Below are 16,417 nucleotides of genomic sequence, written 5' to 3'. Positions count from 1 at the left end.
GCAGGGAGAGAGACTGCACGTTGGGGGCTCGCAGGGAGAGAGACTGCACATTAGGGGCTTGCAGGGAGAGAGGCTGCATGTTGGGGGGGCTCACAGGGGGAGAGGCTGCATGTTGGGGGGGCTCGCAGGGAGAGAGGCTGCACGTTGGGGGCCTCACGGGGAGAGGGGGACAGCACGTTGGGGGGGCTCGCAGGGAGAGGGGGCGGCATGTTAAGGGAGAGGGGGCTCGCAGGGAGAGGGGGCGGCACGTTGGGGGGCTTGCGGCGAGAGGGGCGCGGCAGGTTGGGGGGGCTTGCAGGGCGTGCTGAGCAGGGGGCCGTCTTGCATGTTGGGGGGGCTTGCTGGGCAGGGAGCTGTGTTGCACGTTGGGGGGGGCTTGCAGGGCGCGCTGAGCAGGGGGCCGTGTTGAATGTTGGGGGGGCTTGCTGGGCAGCGAGCTGTGTTGCACGTTGGGGGGCTTGCAGGGCGTGCTGAGCAGGGGGCCGTCTTGCATGTTGGGGGGGCTTGCTGGGCAGGGAGCTGTGTTGCACGTTGGGGGGGCTTGCAGGGCACGCTGAGCAGGGGGCCGTGTTGCATGTTGGGGGGGCTTGCTGGGCAGGGAGCTGTGTTGCACGTTGGGGGGGGACTCTCGGGGGCCCGGTTGCGCGTTGGGGGGGGCTCGCACAGGGAACTCTGTGTGTTATTACTCTTCTCCCTTTGTTCTTCAAATACAGCTTGTGACTACTGGAAACTGGGTCTAATTGCTACCCCCGTCGTCCCACCTTAGAGACTGAGAGAACAGTGTGGTCTGATCCACATCATCCTCCTGTGTCCTCCTATATATTCAACAAGAGGATTTTTATGGTAAATGGAGAAATACAATTTTTACACCTAAAACGCACGGGACTCGGATACAAAAGATTTTTTTTCTTTCATTGTTGCCGATGTCCAACATGGCTTAATTCTACGTATTGATTTGTAAAGTTGATTGTTACAGTGTATATTTGTACTTCTGTCTCCTCCCCATTACCCTCTGTAGACTGTCTGCCCCCGAGGGCAGGGTCTGCTCCCCTCTGTACCCGTCTGTCAGTGTTATATATTTGTACTTCTGTCTCCTCCCCATTACCCTCTGTAGACTGTGTGCCCCCGAGGGCAGGGTCTGCGCCCCTCTGTACCCGTCTGTCAGTGTTATATATTTGTACTTCTGTCTCCTCCCCATTACCCTGTATACTGTGAGCCCCGGAGGGCAGGGTCTGCGCCCCTCTGTACCCGTCTGTCAGTGTTATATATTTGTACTTCTGTCTCCTCCCCATTACCCTGTAGACTGTGAGCCCCCGAGGGCAGGGTCCGCTCCCCTCTGTACCCGTCTGTCAGGATTGGTCTATTCATATCTGTATTTTGTGTGTTACCCGTTCCCGTGTACAGCATGGAATCAATGTTCTCTATAAAAATAAAACTGTATAAATATTTCTCCTTTTTGTTAGAATTATTGGTATGCTTGTGTTAATAAAACAGTTCTAGACGTATGGGCTGAATGTTCATTTCTATATTGATAAAGCTCGGAGTGACATTAGTGATCAGTCACTGCCGGTTGGATCTGTATCGGGCTGCGGTCACACATTGCTGTAGGTAACTTCCAGTCCTCACATGTAGACCCACAGTAAATTGTTCAGATCTCGCTGACAATGTATTTTCTGTCTTTAGCAGCCCCTGATCCTCTTATGCCCCACATTTATTAGGCCCTAGTCCTGTTTCTCGGTGTTTCCCTCTTTTTGTGGCAACATAACTCCATGAGGCTCACACCGCCTGATTCAGGTCATTTGGGGCGAAACCTTTTTTTTTTAATTTATTTAAAGGGATGTAAGTCGCTGAGGGTCGGAAGCTGTTGTCACCGCTGTTCCATAGGACAGGCTCTGGCAGAGGCACACTACATATTTTACAGAGGGGTAACAATACTCCTTAGAAAGTTTGAGAAGTATTTTTAGCCTCTGAGGAGAACATCATAATTTGCAACAACACAAAATGATAGTACATACAGTAGTAGATGGGTATCCATAAGGCCCCTTTCAGACATCCGTGTTTGAACAGGTGCAAGTCACACGTGCCGGTATGGTCATCCGTGTGGTATCGGTAAAAAAAGTAAGATACTGAAATGAATGTGTTTTTTTTTTTAATGTGTAAAGCCTGAAAAATTATAAATACATAGAATAGTGATATAGAGATAGCTTGACCAGCTGTTTTACACTATTTTTATTTTTTAATTTAAAAAAATAAATAAATGACGCGGGGTCCCCCAATTTTCATGTGTAGCACAGGAACAGCAGCAGCTGCAGACTGCAACCCTCAGCTCTCTGTTGTACCTTGGCTGGTTATGAAAAATAGAGTGGATCCCACGCTTATTTATTAATTTTTTAGTTTTAAAAAAATGTTGTGGGGTCCCCTCCATTTTACTAAAAACCAGCCATGGTACAGCAGACAACTGGGGGATGATACTATTAGGGTGGAAAGGGCCATGGTTATTTGGCCCTTTCCAGCCTAAGGGCTCATGCGCACGTTGCGTACTTACATGCCTTTACGCTGCGCTTAGCACTGCAGTGTAAATGCATGCATCCTGCGTTCACTGCAAGGGCGGCACGGTGGCTCAGTGGTTAGCACTGCAGCCTTGCAGCGCTGGGGTCCTGGGTTCAAATCCTACCAAGGACACCATCTGCAAGGAGTTTGTATGTTCTCCCGTGTTTGCGTGGGTTTCCTCCGGGTACTCCGGTTTCCTCCCACACTCCAAAGACTTACAGATAGGGACTCTAGATTGTGAGCTCCAATAGGGACAGTGTTGCCAATGTATGTAAAGCGCTGTGGAATTAATAGCGCTATATAAATGAATTATAAATTAATATAAATAAATAAATGAAATGTAGATTGCATGATACGTGCGCAAATTGCTTTTTTTGAACACAGCGATTTTAGTGCTAAAATTTTGACCCAAATCCGTGCGTTCATAAAAGTAGCATGTCAATTATTCCGTGCGGTATGGATACAGCTCCCACTCTGTCTATGGTGGGGGCAGCATCCCGAGCGCATGAAATCGGCTTTTTTAACAAAAAAATGGCGTACATTATGCAGTGTTTCTGCGCGATTTGAAGTGCACATGTGCTGTCAAATCGCTGCTGAATAGTCAGCAGTTACGTGCGCATGAGCCCTTACAATAGCAGCCCACAGACGCCTGAAAAGTGGAACATCCATTAGAGGCGCAAATTCTGGTGCTGGACTCGGCTCTTCCCGTTGCGCTGGTGTGATGGCAAATGGGGTAATATATGTAGGGTTGATGCCAGCTCCAGCTGGTATCAAGCCTTGGTATTAGTAATGGTTGGCATCTAGCATACACCCCCTATTACTAATCCAGTAGTTGAAATAAGAATAACAAGGTTTATTTGAACAAAAAACCTCCAACTCGGCCCTCATTCACCAATTTATTTGATTTTTATAAATAAAAATTCTGCCGTAATCCATGGTGAGGTCCCATGACATTCCCCAAAAGCAAACCTGGAAAGACATAAAAAGAATCATTCAATAAATAAAGACGAGACACCCTCTTTTCCAATTTATTTCTCTAGCAAAGCCCTAATCCTGGTCTGCCGAAATCCAATTGGGGCGGCCACGTCGATCCTATACTGCTGTCACATTCAATGGAGAACCGATTGTTCCTTATTGATTGTGGGAGCACACACACACTGCTGTGTATGCTTCCGTTCGGTGACCTGGATCTCATAAGGTGAACTCAGGTCACCGCAGGGACGACCTCAGCAGTATGTGTGCGGGTGCGGCAGTGATGCCGCGGGTTAATCAGAGTTCACAATGAAGTCGAATGACATCCTGATGATACCCCTGTGACGTCCGCGGTATTGTGGGTGTCGCGGCAGTAATGTCATGGGTTCATCTGAGTACCCAATGAACGTCGATGAACCTGTGAAGTCACTCACTACACCCGCAGTAGCGTGGGTGTCTCAGGATATCATCAGAGTTCCTTGAATACTCACCTGTCCCCAGCGATGCTGTCCTTGGCACTAGTGTCTCTGGTGCTGCTGCTTCCAGGTCCTCTGTGCAGTGCATATTCATTGAGTATAATGAGCGGGGATCGGAAGCAAGTGACAGCAGGGCTGGAGACAAGTGAGTATAATAAATCCTTTTATTTCGGAGACACGTATTTTCTCCAGTATGTGTCATACGGATCACATCAGAGTGACACCCGTGCTGCCGGAGAAAAAACGGACATGTCTGCGTGCAGGGAAACATGGGGCCACATAGTCCATGTGAAAACACGTATGTGTGAGGAACACCATAGAATAACATGAGTACGTGTGGCATCCATGTTAAAAACGGATGTCACACATACCTGAAACATGGATAAAAATTCCCCGTTTTCCCAATCAGTGCGGGTCCCAGTGATCGGACACTGATCAGCAGGTTATCACCTGTCATATGGATAGGTGATAACTTGTTTTCACTAAACGAACCCTTTAAGGCCCGTAAACAATCCATACAATCATTTGTCCGACAGCTCTCTCTTGACTATCACATACAGGAGTGCTCGGTGAAATGTTGTGTTCTCTATCTGAGAACAGATGTTGCCTTCTCTCGTGGTGGATTATCTTTCAAGAGAACAAAAGGATCAACAAGTGAAATTCCAAGTTCCTTCCCTCCCTTGACATCCATTCTCGAGGTAAGTCGGGAAGCCCCCATACACATCAGATTGTTGTCTGATCCTGGCGACTTTAGCCCGGTGTATGGGAGCCTTCATGTAATCTGTATAAGGGCTTATTCAAACATCTATGCACTTCTGTACAATCTCGGAACACAATGCATGGACTGGCTGAGGCCGTCCTTATAGACAGTACTGTGAGCTCAGAAATCATGAGCCTTAGGCGGGCTTTGCACGTTGCGACATCGCAAGCCAATGCTGCGATGTCGCACGCGATAGTCCCCGCCCCCGTCGCAAGTACGATATCTTGTGATAGCTGGCGTAGCGAAAATTATCGCTACGCCAGCTTCACATGCACTCACCTGCCCTGCGACTGTCGCTCTGGCCGGCGACCCGCCTCCTTCCTAAGGGGGCGGGTCGTGCGGCGTCATAGCGACGTCACACGGCAGGCGGCCAATAGCGGCGGAGGGGCGAAGATGAGCAGGATGTAAACATCCCACCCACCTCCTTCCTTCCGTATAGTCGCCGACGGCAGGTAAGGAGATGTTACTCGCTCCTGCGGCTTTACACACAGCAATGTGTGCTGCCGCAGGAACGAGGAACAGCATCGTACCTGTCGCGGCAGCGTAATTATGAAAAAGTCGGAGCCTGCAACGATGATACGATAACGACGCTTTTGCGCTCGTTAGCCGTATCATCTAGGATTTACACACAACGATGTCGAAAGTGACGCCGGATGTGCCTCACTTTCGATTTGACCCCACCGACATGGCACGTGCGATGTTGCAACGTGCAAAGCCGCCCTTAGTGCAGCAACTCTGCTCTAGTCACCTCTTTAGTGAGACAGCTAGAATGGAGCTGCTGCAGGGAGGACGTCCTTATAGACATTACCCAGAAATCATGGACCTAGGTGCAACAACTCCGATCTAGTCATCTCTGTACTGAAACATCTATAATGGAGTTGATGTACATGTGCCGCCCCACGCCCGTAGCAGCCGGACTGCTCAGATCCAGACCCGCTGAGTGGCTCGAGGGATCCTCTGGACCCGGGGGTCACGCGGACACGCCGAATGAAAAAGGGGGGAACGTAGTGGTATGGGCTTGGCCGTACTCGGTTCGTGACGCCACCCACAGTGTGTGGTGAAGAGGAACACCACCGCTGCTGTTGTGGGGGCACCTGGGAGAGATGCGGTGGCAGCTCGATGTTAACCCCTCCGTGGATAGGGATGATTGACCCGGGGCCCAATGTCTCTGTGCAGGGTATGGCGATGGCAAGGGACTGCGCACCCGAACATACCAGGGGATGTTTGGTTACTCACAATTAAATTAATCACACGAGTCTTTTGGTAAACCAAGGTGCTGGTGGCCGGCTGCCACGGCCTGTTGTACTCTTGTCCCCCACCCGGGCTGGTGGTCGCCGCCTTTTCCTCTGCACTATTATTGTTGTTTGTTTAGACTTCCCGGTATGGAACACGGGAGTCCGCTCCCGGCCTTTTGTGTACCTGAGGAGCCGTGCCCGCTGACGCTGACCTATGGGATCTATGGGCCCTGGCGGTTGCCCTATCCCTCTTTGTGGGTGGTTGTCTGCTTTTGAGACTTTGGTTGGGACAGGACCTCTAGTCCTGCCCTCAATCGGTTGATTAGCTAGGCCGTTGGTTCCGATCCTGGCTTCAGGGTCCGAGTATCCCCTCTGTGCACGGTTTCCGGGTCGGGTCTCCGGTGTCGGTACCGGCGGGCTCCAACCCTGTCCCAATCCACCTCGGATCTCCAGCTCCGTCTTCTCGTCGCCTGCCGACGGAGACCACCGTCTGCCACCTAGCCAAGGTACCAGGGCTCCAACCCTGGCACTGTTCAACTTGAGGTACTCCTCTGCTGAAGCTACACCTAGCCCCAGCCTCCACTCCTCTCCACTTGAACTCCAAAACTTCACTACTTGTTTTACTGCCCCGGGCTGTTTGGATCCCTAGGTGGGCGTTCCCTAACCACCTGGTCCTGCTCGCTGGTGTGTCTGTCTTGCCCTGATGGGGGTGACTAGGGTTTCAGGTCGGCTGAGTGTAACCCTGTGAGGGAAGATGTTATGCGGGGGCCTATGTGTGACTACCTGGTTTTGCCAGGGCGTCACATACACCAGACGTCCTTATAGACAGTACAGTGAGCTCAGACATCATAAGCCTCAGTGCAGCAACTCCGATCTAGTCACCTCTGTAGTGAGATTGAATAGAGTTACTGTACAGATGACATTCCTTATAAACAGTGCTGTGAGATCAGACATCATGAACCTCAGTGTAGCAACTCCGATCTTGTCATCTCTGTACTGAAACATCTATAATGGAGTTGATGTACACCAGACGTCCTTATAAACAGTGCTGTGAGATCAGACATCATGAACTTCGGTGTAGCAACTCCGATCTTGTCATCTCTGTACTGAAACATCTATAATGGAGTTGATGTACACCAGACGTCCTTATAAACAGTGCTGTGAGATCAGACATCATGAACTTCGGTGTAGCAACTCCGATCTTGTCATCTCTGTACTGAAACATCTATAATGGAGTTGATGTACACCAGACGTCCTTATAAACAGTGCTGTGAGATCAGACATCATAAGCCTCAGTGCAGCAACTCCGATCTAGTCACCTCTGTAGTGAGATAGAATAGAGTTACTGTACAGAGGACGTCCCTTATAAACAGTGCTGTGAGATCAGACATCATGAACCTCAGTGCAGCAACTCTGATCTAGTCACCTCTGTAGTGAGATTGAATAGAGTTACTGTACAGATGACATTCCTTATAAACAGTGCTGTGAGATCAGACATCATGAACCTCAGTGTAGCAACTCCGATCTTGTCATCTCTGTACTGAAACATCTATAATGGAGTTGATGTACACCAGACGTCCTTATAAACAGTGCTGTGAGATCAGACATCATGAACTTCGGTGTAGCAACTCCGATCTTGTCATCTCTGTACTGAAACATCTATAATGGAGTTGATGTACACCAGACGTCCTTATAAACAGTGCTGTGAGATCAGACATCATGAACTTCGGTGTAGCAACTCCGATCTTGTCATCTCTGTACTGAAACATCTATAATGGAGTTGATGTACACCAGACGTCCTTATAAACAGTGCTGTGAGATCAGACATCATAAGCCTCAGTGCAGCAACTCCGATCTAGTCACCTCTGTAGTGAGATAGAATAGAGTTACTGTACAGAGGACGTCCCTTATAAACAGTGCTGTGAGATCAGACATCATGAACCTCAGTGCAGCAACTCTGATCTAGTCACCTCTGTAGTGAGAAAACTAGAACGGAGTTGCTGTTAAGAGGGTTTTCCTTAAGGCCCCGTCACACTAAGCAACATCGCTAGCAACATCGCTGGTAACGAACAACTTTTGTGACGTTGCTAGCGATGTTGCTGTGTGTGACATCCAGCAACAACCTGGCCCCTGCTGTGAGGTCGTTGGTTGTTGCTGAATGTCCTGGGCCATTTTTTAGTTGTTGCTGTCCTGCTGTGAAGCACAGATCGCTGTGTGTGACAGCGAGACAGCAACAACTAATGTGCAGTGAGCAGGGAGCCAGCTTCTGCTGAGGCTGGTAACTAATGTAAACATCGGGTAACCAAGAAGCCCTGTCCTTGGTTACCCGATATTTACCTTTGATACCAGCCTCCTCCGCTCTCACTTGCCTGTGCTGCCGGCTCCTGCTCTGTGCACATGTAGCTGCAGCACACATCAGGTAATTAACCCGATGTGTGCTGTAACTAGGAGAGCAAGGAGCCAGCACTAAGCAGTGTGCGCTGCTCCCTGCTCTGTGCACATTTAGCTGCAGCACACATCAGGCAATTAACCCGATGTGTGCTGTAACTAGGAGAGCAAGGAGCCAGCGCTCAGTGTGCGCTGCTCCCTGCTCTGTGCACATTTAGCTGCAGCACACATCGGGTTAATTAACCTGATGTGTGCTGTAACTAGGAGACTGGGGGCTGGTCACTGGTTGCTGGTGAGCTCACCAGCAACTCGTGTAGCCACGCTCCAGCGATCCCTGCCAGGTCAGGTTGCTGGTGGGATCGCTGGAGCGTCGCAGTGTGACAGCTCACCAGCAACCTCCTAGCAACTTACCAGCGATCCCTATCGTTGTTGGGATCGCTGGTAAGTTGCTTAGTGTGACTGGACCTTTAGGCCAGAGCCACACTAGCATAATGCATCAGATGAGATATGCTAATGGCACTTGGATCAGCTTCTGCTGTGAGTGTGAGTCGAGTGTCATTATACAGTGATCCGATCCAGTGATTGGATCACAGGTGTAGGGGAGAGGGAGGGATTAATCTCTCCATCTTCTCCATTACTTATCTCTGCGTGTATCCAGATGTCATCCGAGCGCAATGCGATGTTTCACACGCACCCATAGACTTGTATGAGTGCAAGTGAGTCCAGACTCCCTGCAATCACAGCGTGCTGCCATTTTTTCCCCAGTCCAATTGGGACTGAAGAAAAGATCACAGATCTGAGCTGCATCATTGTCTAACATGAAGCCGAGTGCAATGCGAGATTTTCTCGAGTGATACGCCAGTGTGACTCTGGCCTTATAGACAGTACAGTACCCAGAAATCATGAACCTCAGTGCAACAACTGCGATCTAGTCATCTCTCTACTGGGCAGTGGTGTAACTAGAGTTTGATGGGCCCCAGTGCAAAGTTTGGACCTGGGCCCCCTCAACACAGACACACGGGATACGGGATAATGACAGTGACACTCGGCGTACGGGTAATGATGTTAAGGCTTGGCTCTTTCCCTTAGCACCTAGGTTTCCCATGATCTAAAATTCTTCTTTCTATCATCATCCAGCTTTACTTTGTTCTGATATCCATCTTGTCCTCAGCACCCAGCATCCCTATGCTCTGCTATACATCTTTCCCTCAGCAGCCAGCTTTTCCATATCAGAGTATCGGAAAGCTGGGTGCTGCGGGAAAGAGCCTCTTTCCATCAGCACAAAACTATCCCATCCCAAGCTTGTGTCTTTGTCTTCCCTCGTATATATAGTTCTCCAAATACTATAATGGCCCCCACATAGCCTTCCATATACTATATTGGGTCCCACGTAACCCTTCATTTTATTAGAATGCACCCCATAGTCCTCCTTGTATTATAATGCATTTCTCATAGTTCTTCCATGTATAAGGTAGCTCTCGTAGCCCTCCAATTATTATAATACAACTCCCATAGTCCTTCATGTATTATAATTCACCCCATAGTCCTCCATATATTATACTGCACCACATAGTCCTCCATATATTATAATGCAGCCCCCATAGTCATGCATGTATTATAATGCACCCCACAGCTCACCATGTATTATAATGCAGACCCCATAGGCCTCCATGTATAATAATAATAATAGTTATTTCTATAGCGCCAACATATTCCGCAGCACTTTACAATTCAGGAGGATCATATACAAACAAGTAACAGTTATAGAAGATACAATATTTAAAGGGAAAAAAGGCAACCCTGCTTGTGAGAGCTTACAATCTACAATGAGATGGGGGGGGGTCAAGGTACAGGTGCTTATTTACAATGACAATCCAGCCATCTCAAGGAAATGGGGGATAGATAATGGCTTCCTGGACCAGTTGGCCAGAGCCTTGAGATGCATTTGGGTGCCATGGAGTTTGACGTGGGGTTATTTTCTGATAAGTTGTGGAGGGATTAGGTGAAATTAGTTCGGCTAGGGAGTGTGATAGGCCGCCCTAAAAAGATGCATCTTTAGGGTGCGTCTGAAGCTGAGTAACTTGTGATTCGTCCTAACTTCTTGGGGTAGAGCGTTCCAGAGGTTTGGTGCAGCTTGGAAGAAGTCTTGGATTTGGGAGTGAGAGGTCCGAATTAGTGGACAGTCGACAGTCATTTGCAGAGCGTAGAGAACGGGTAGGGTGATAGATAGAGAGGAGGGTGGAGATGTAGGTTATGATTATGTAGATTATATAATAATAATAATAATAATAATAATAATTGTATAATAATGCAGCCCCCATAATCCTGCATATATTATAATGCAGCTCCCATAGTACTCCATGTATTACTGTATAATGAACTCCCATTAGTACTCCATGTATTATAATGCAGCCTCCAAAGTCCTCCGTATATTATACTGAACCTCATAGTCCTGCATATATTATACTGAACCCCATAGTCCTGTATATACTGCACCCCATAGTCCTCTGTATATTATACTGCACCCCCATAGTCCTATATGTATTATAATGCAGTCCCCATAGTCCTTCATATTGTATTATTCACCTCATAGTCTTTCATGTATTCTAATGCAGCCCTATGGTCCATGTATAAGGTAATGCCAGGCCCATTAGTCCTCATATAATGCAGCCCCCATAGTCCTATATGTATTATAACGTAGCCCCATAGTTCTTCATATTGTATTATGCAGCCCCATAGTTCTCCATGTATAATGCACCCTCGCATTCCATGTATAAGGTGTCCTTCATATTGTATTTGGCAGCCCCATAATCCTCTATATATAATGCATCCCTATACTCCATGTATAAGGTAACCCCATTAGTCCTCCATATAATGCAACCCCCATAGTCCTATATGTATTATAATGCACCCCATAGTCCTTCATGTATAATGCACCCCTATAGTTCATGTAAAAGGGATCCTTCATATAGTATTATGCACCCCTTATATTCCTACATATAGTATTATGCACCCCTTTTATTCCGTCATATAGTATTATGCACCACTAATATTCCTCCATATAGTATAATACAACCCTTATATTCCTCCATATAGTAGTATACACCCCTTATATTCCTCCATATAATAGTATGCACCCCTTATGTTCCACCATATACTAGTATGCAGCCCCTATATAGTGCACCACGATATTGGGTGCCCCAATATAATATTGTGCGCCAACATATAGTTATATGCAGCCCCCATATACTATTTTGCAATCCCCATATAGTAGTATGCTTTCCCATAGTCCTCTGGCCATCCTGATTAAATACACAAATATACTCCCTTCTCCTCATTCCCCACTGCCCCAGTCTCCAGCGTGTGTCCACTGTTCTGCCACTCTGACATTTTAGCACAGTGGCACGCAGTAGTGACGTCACCGCACTGCTCTGTGCTGACACATCAGAGTGTCACAGACACACAGCGGGAGAATGATGAAAAAGGGAGGGTTCTGCTCCTTCTCTCATCATTCCTTTCAATTGTATTGGCATCTGTGATGCCGATATAAATGAAAGTGCGATCCTCAGCAGGAGGCCCGTGGGAGGGGGTGGTCGATGCCAGCGCTGGCATCGGGCCCCAGTGACTCACGGGCCCAATAGTGGTGAAGTGACCTGCCTCTATTTGGGGTATACCATTGGTGGAGGCTACAGGGATATCATCAAAAAATCCACTCCAATCTAGACAGCTCACTAGTGAATCATCTATAAAGGAGTTGCTAAAATGAGGTCCTCAAAAAGCAACTACAATCCAATATTGTAGATTGTGACGACTCTGCTGTGCTCTGTTACGCTTCTCCCTGTGAGGCTCTGCCCAATCTTCAGAAAAACATCCATTCTAGTCACCTCAGCACCGACCTATCCATAGTGGAGGCTATGATGAGGTCCTCAAAAAATCCACTCCAATCTAGCCAGCTCACTAATGAATCATCTCGAATGGAGTGGCTAAAATGAGGTCCTCAAAAAATCAACTACAATCCAATATTGTAAATTATTAGGACTCTGCTACCCTCTGTTACTCTGTTACGCTTTCCCCCTTTAGGCTTCGCCCAATCTTCAAAAAAACCTCCATTCTAGTCACTTCAGCACTGACCTGTCCACAGTGGAGGCTACGATGAGGTCCTCAAAAAATCCACTCCAATCTAGACAGTTCACTAATGAACCATGTAGAATGGAGTTGCTAAAATGAGGTCCTCAAAAAATCAACTACAATCCAATATTGTAGATTGTGACGACTCTGCTGCGCTCTGTTACGCTTCTCCCTGTGGGGCTCAGCCCAATCTTCAAAAAAACTCCATTCTAGTCACCTCAGCACCAACTTGTCCAGAGTGGAGGCTATAAGGAGATCCTCAAAAAATCCACTCTAAGCCAGCCGGCTCACTACTGAATCATCTAGAATGTAGTTACGAAAATGAAGTCCTCAAAAAATCATCTCCAATCCAATGTTGTAAATTATGACAACTCTGTTGGCTGCATTCTGTTCGCATGTTGCAGATTGGGTGCAGAAATGTTCTCCATGAAATCTGCACCTTCTGACAAAAAAATGCACCAGAAAACACAAGCGTTTTGGTACATTTTGGTGCTATACGTTTTTCTTAATCTAGTCAATGGGTTGAAGGGCTAAAAAGTGAAGGAGAAAACACAATAATATTCACATGCTGTAGATTGCACCAAATCTGCAAAAAAAGAGAATTTTGTTTACTTACCGTAAATTCTTTTTCTTATAGTTCCATCTTGGGAGACCCAGACCTTGGGTGTTTAGCTTCTGCCTCCGGAGGACACACAAAGTACTACACCTAAAAGTGTAGCTCCTCCCTCTGAGCTTATACACCCCCTGGTGAGCCAGTCACAGCCAGTTGCAAAAGCTGAAGGAGAATAGCCACCCACAAGTAGAACAGAGCAAGAGCCGGAACAACCGGAGACTTTGTCCACGACAACAGCCGGTGAAAACACGCGGAACAAGGAAATTGCCAACAGGCAACAGGGAGGGTGCTGGGTCTCCCAAGACGGAACTATAAGAAAAAGAATTTACGGTAAGTAAACAAAATTCTCTTTTTCTTTATCGTTCCTTTGGGAGACCCAGACCTTGGGACGTTACAAAGCAGTCCCTGGGTGGGAAAAAAACAGAAAAAACTAAGAAGTAGGCAGAACCTAACTTCACAAATGGGCGACCGCCGCCTGAAGGATGCGTCTGCCCAAGCTCGCATCTGCCGAAGCATGAGCATGCACTTGGTAGTGCTTCGAGAAGGTATGCAGGCTAGCCCAAGTGGCAGCCTGACAGACTTGTTGAGCCATAGCCTGGTGCCTAAAAGCCCAAGAGGCACAGACAGCTCTGGTCGAGTGTGCTTTGATCCCTGGCGGGGGAGGCGCCTGCGTACTCTGATAGGCGTCCGAAATGGTTGACCTAATCCAACGGGCTAAGGTCGGCTTAGAAGCAGGGAGGCCCTTGCGCCGACCTGTGGTTAGCACAAAAAGAGAGGTGCACCACCTAAGCGCAGCGGTGCGAGACACATAGATCCGGAGAGCACGCACCAGATCTAGAGTATGTAGAGCTTTTTCAAAGCGATGAACAGGGGCCGGACAGAAGGAAGGTAAGGTAATGTCCTGGTTAAGGTGGAAGGGAGAGACCACCTTAGGAAGAAAGTCCGGAGTCGGACGGAGAACCACCTTGTCTTGATGAAAGACTAAAAAAGGTGACTCCGAGGAGAGCGCAGCCAAATCAGAGACTCTCCTGAGAGAAGTTATGGCAACCAGAAAGGCCACTTTCTGTGAAATACGATACAAAGAAACCTCCCTAAGAGGCTCAAAGGGAGGTTTCTGCAAGACCGTGAGAACCAAGTTAAGGTCCCAGGGGTCCAAGGGCCGCCGATAAGGCGGAATGATGTGAGACGCGCCCTGCATGAAGCCATGACCTGAGCCAGCCGAGCGAGACGCCGCTGGAACAGAACTGACAGAGCCGAAACTTGTCCTTTGAGAGAGTTGAGGGACAGTCCTAGCTGCAGACTAGACTGTAGAAAAGACAGAAGAGTCGGCAAGGAGAATGGCCAAGGGGGATGGCCGGTAGAGCGACACCAGGACAGGAAAATTTTCCAAGTCCTGTGATAGATCTTAGCGGAGGAAGACTTGCGGGCCCGAGTCATAGTGGAGATGACTTCAGGGGGAATACCAGGGGGAATACCAGAAGCCGTCAAAATCCAGGACTCAAGAGCCACGCCGTCAATTTAAGGGCCGCAGAATTCGGGCGGAAAAACGGACCTTGCGAGAGTAGGTCTGGACGGTCCGGGAGATGCCATGGCATCTCTACGGACAGTTGGAACAGGTCCGGATACCAAGCTCGCCTGGGCCAGTCCGGTGCAATGAGGATAACTCGACGACCCTCCATTCTGATCTTGCGCAGGACTCTGGGCAAGAGAGCTAGAGGGGGAAAACACGTAAGACAGACGAAACTGGGACCAGTCCTGAACCAGAGCGTCCGCGGCGAAGGCCTGAGGATCGTGGGAGCGAGCCACGTAAACAGGAACTTTGTTGTTGTGACGGGATGCCATTAGGTCCACGTCCGGAGTGCCCCATTTGCGGCAGATCGACTGAAATACTGCCGGGTGCAGGGACCACTCGCCACCGTCCACGCTTTGACGGCTGAGATAATCTGCCTCCCAGTTGTCCACGCCTGGGATGTGGACTGCGGATATGGTGGACCTGGAGTTCTCCGCCCATTGAGGAATGCGTTGTACCTCCATCATTGCCAGGCGGCTGCGTGTCCCACCTTGATGGTTGATGTAGGCAACCGCTGTCGCGTTGTCTGACTGGACTCGAATGTGCCTGCCCGCCAGCAGGTGGTGAAATGCTAGGACAGCTAGAAGCACGGCTCTGGTTTCCAGCACATTGATTGAAAGGGCTGACTCGGACGGAGTCCAAGTGCCCTGTGCTCTGTGTTGGAGACATACCGCTCCCCAGCCGGATAGACTGGCATCCGTGGTGAGAATCACCCAGGACGGGGCCAGGAGGGAGCGCCCTTGGGACAGGGAGAGGGGCCGAAGCCACCACTGAAGAGAGCTCTTGGTCCGTGGCGACAGAGCCACTAACTTGTGTAAGGAGGAAGGCCGCTTGTCCCAACAGCGAAGAATGTCCAGCTGCAGGGGGTGCAGATGGAACTGGGCAAAGGGAAAAGCCTCCATGGACGCCACCATTTGACCCAGCACCTGCATCAGACGTCTGAGAGTATAACGGCGGGGCCTCAGGAGAGAGCGCACCGCGAACTGGAGTGACAGCTGTTTGTTTAAGGGCAACTTCACAAGTGCCGGCAGAGTCTCGAACTTCATCCCTAGGTACGTGAGACTCTGGGTCGGAGTCAGAGTGGATTTGGGAAGATTGACAAGCCACCCGAATTGGGCTAGAGTGGCGAGAGTGAGCGAGACACTCTGCTGACAGTCTGCGCTGGATGGAGCCTTGACTAGAAGGTCGTCCAGGTAAGGTAGCACTGCCAACCCCTGGAGGTGGAGAACCGCAATCACTGCTGCCATGACCTTGGTGAATACCCGAGGGGCCGTGGCTAACCCGAAGGGGAGAGCCACGAATTGGAAATAATCTTCTCCTATTGCAAAGTGTAGCCAACGCTGGTGTGAAACTGCAATTGGCACGTGTAGATAGGCATCTCTGATGTCGATGGACGCCAGGAAATCCCCTTGGGTCATTGAGGCAATGACTGATCGCAGAGACTCCATGCGAAAGTGCCGCACCCGAACATGCTTGTTGAGAAGCTTGAGATCCAGGATGGGTCGGAAGGTACCGTCCTTTTTGGGAACTAGGAAGAGGTTTGAGTAAAAACCTCTTAACCGTTCCCGGGCGGGAACTGGTACAATTACTCCGTTGGCCTGCAAGGCTGCCACGGCCTGTGAGAAGGCGGCGGCCTTGGAGCAGGGGGGAGTTGAGAGAAAAAATCTGTTTGGCGGGCTGGAAGAGAATTCTATCCTGTAGCCGTGAGAGATGATATCTCTCACT

This window comes from Anomaloglossus baeobatrachus, chromosome 1 (assembly GCF_048569485.1).
Source record: "Anomaloglossus baeobatrachus isolate aAnoBae1 chromosome 1, aAnoBae1.hap1, whole genome shotgun sequence".
NCBI classification, from domain to species: domain Eukaryota; kingdom Metazoa; phylum Chordata; class Amphibia; order Anura; family Aromobatidae; genus Anomaloglossus; species Anomaloglossus baeobatrachus.
This window is presented reverse-complemented; position numbering follows the sequence as displayed.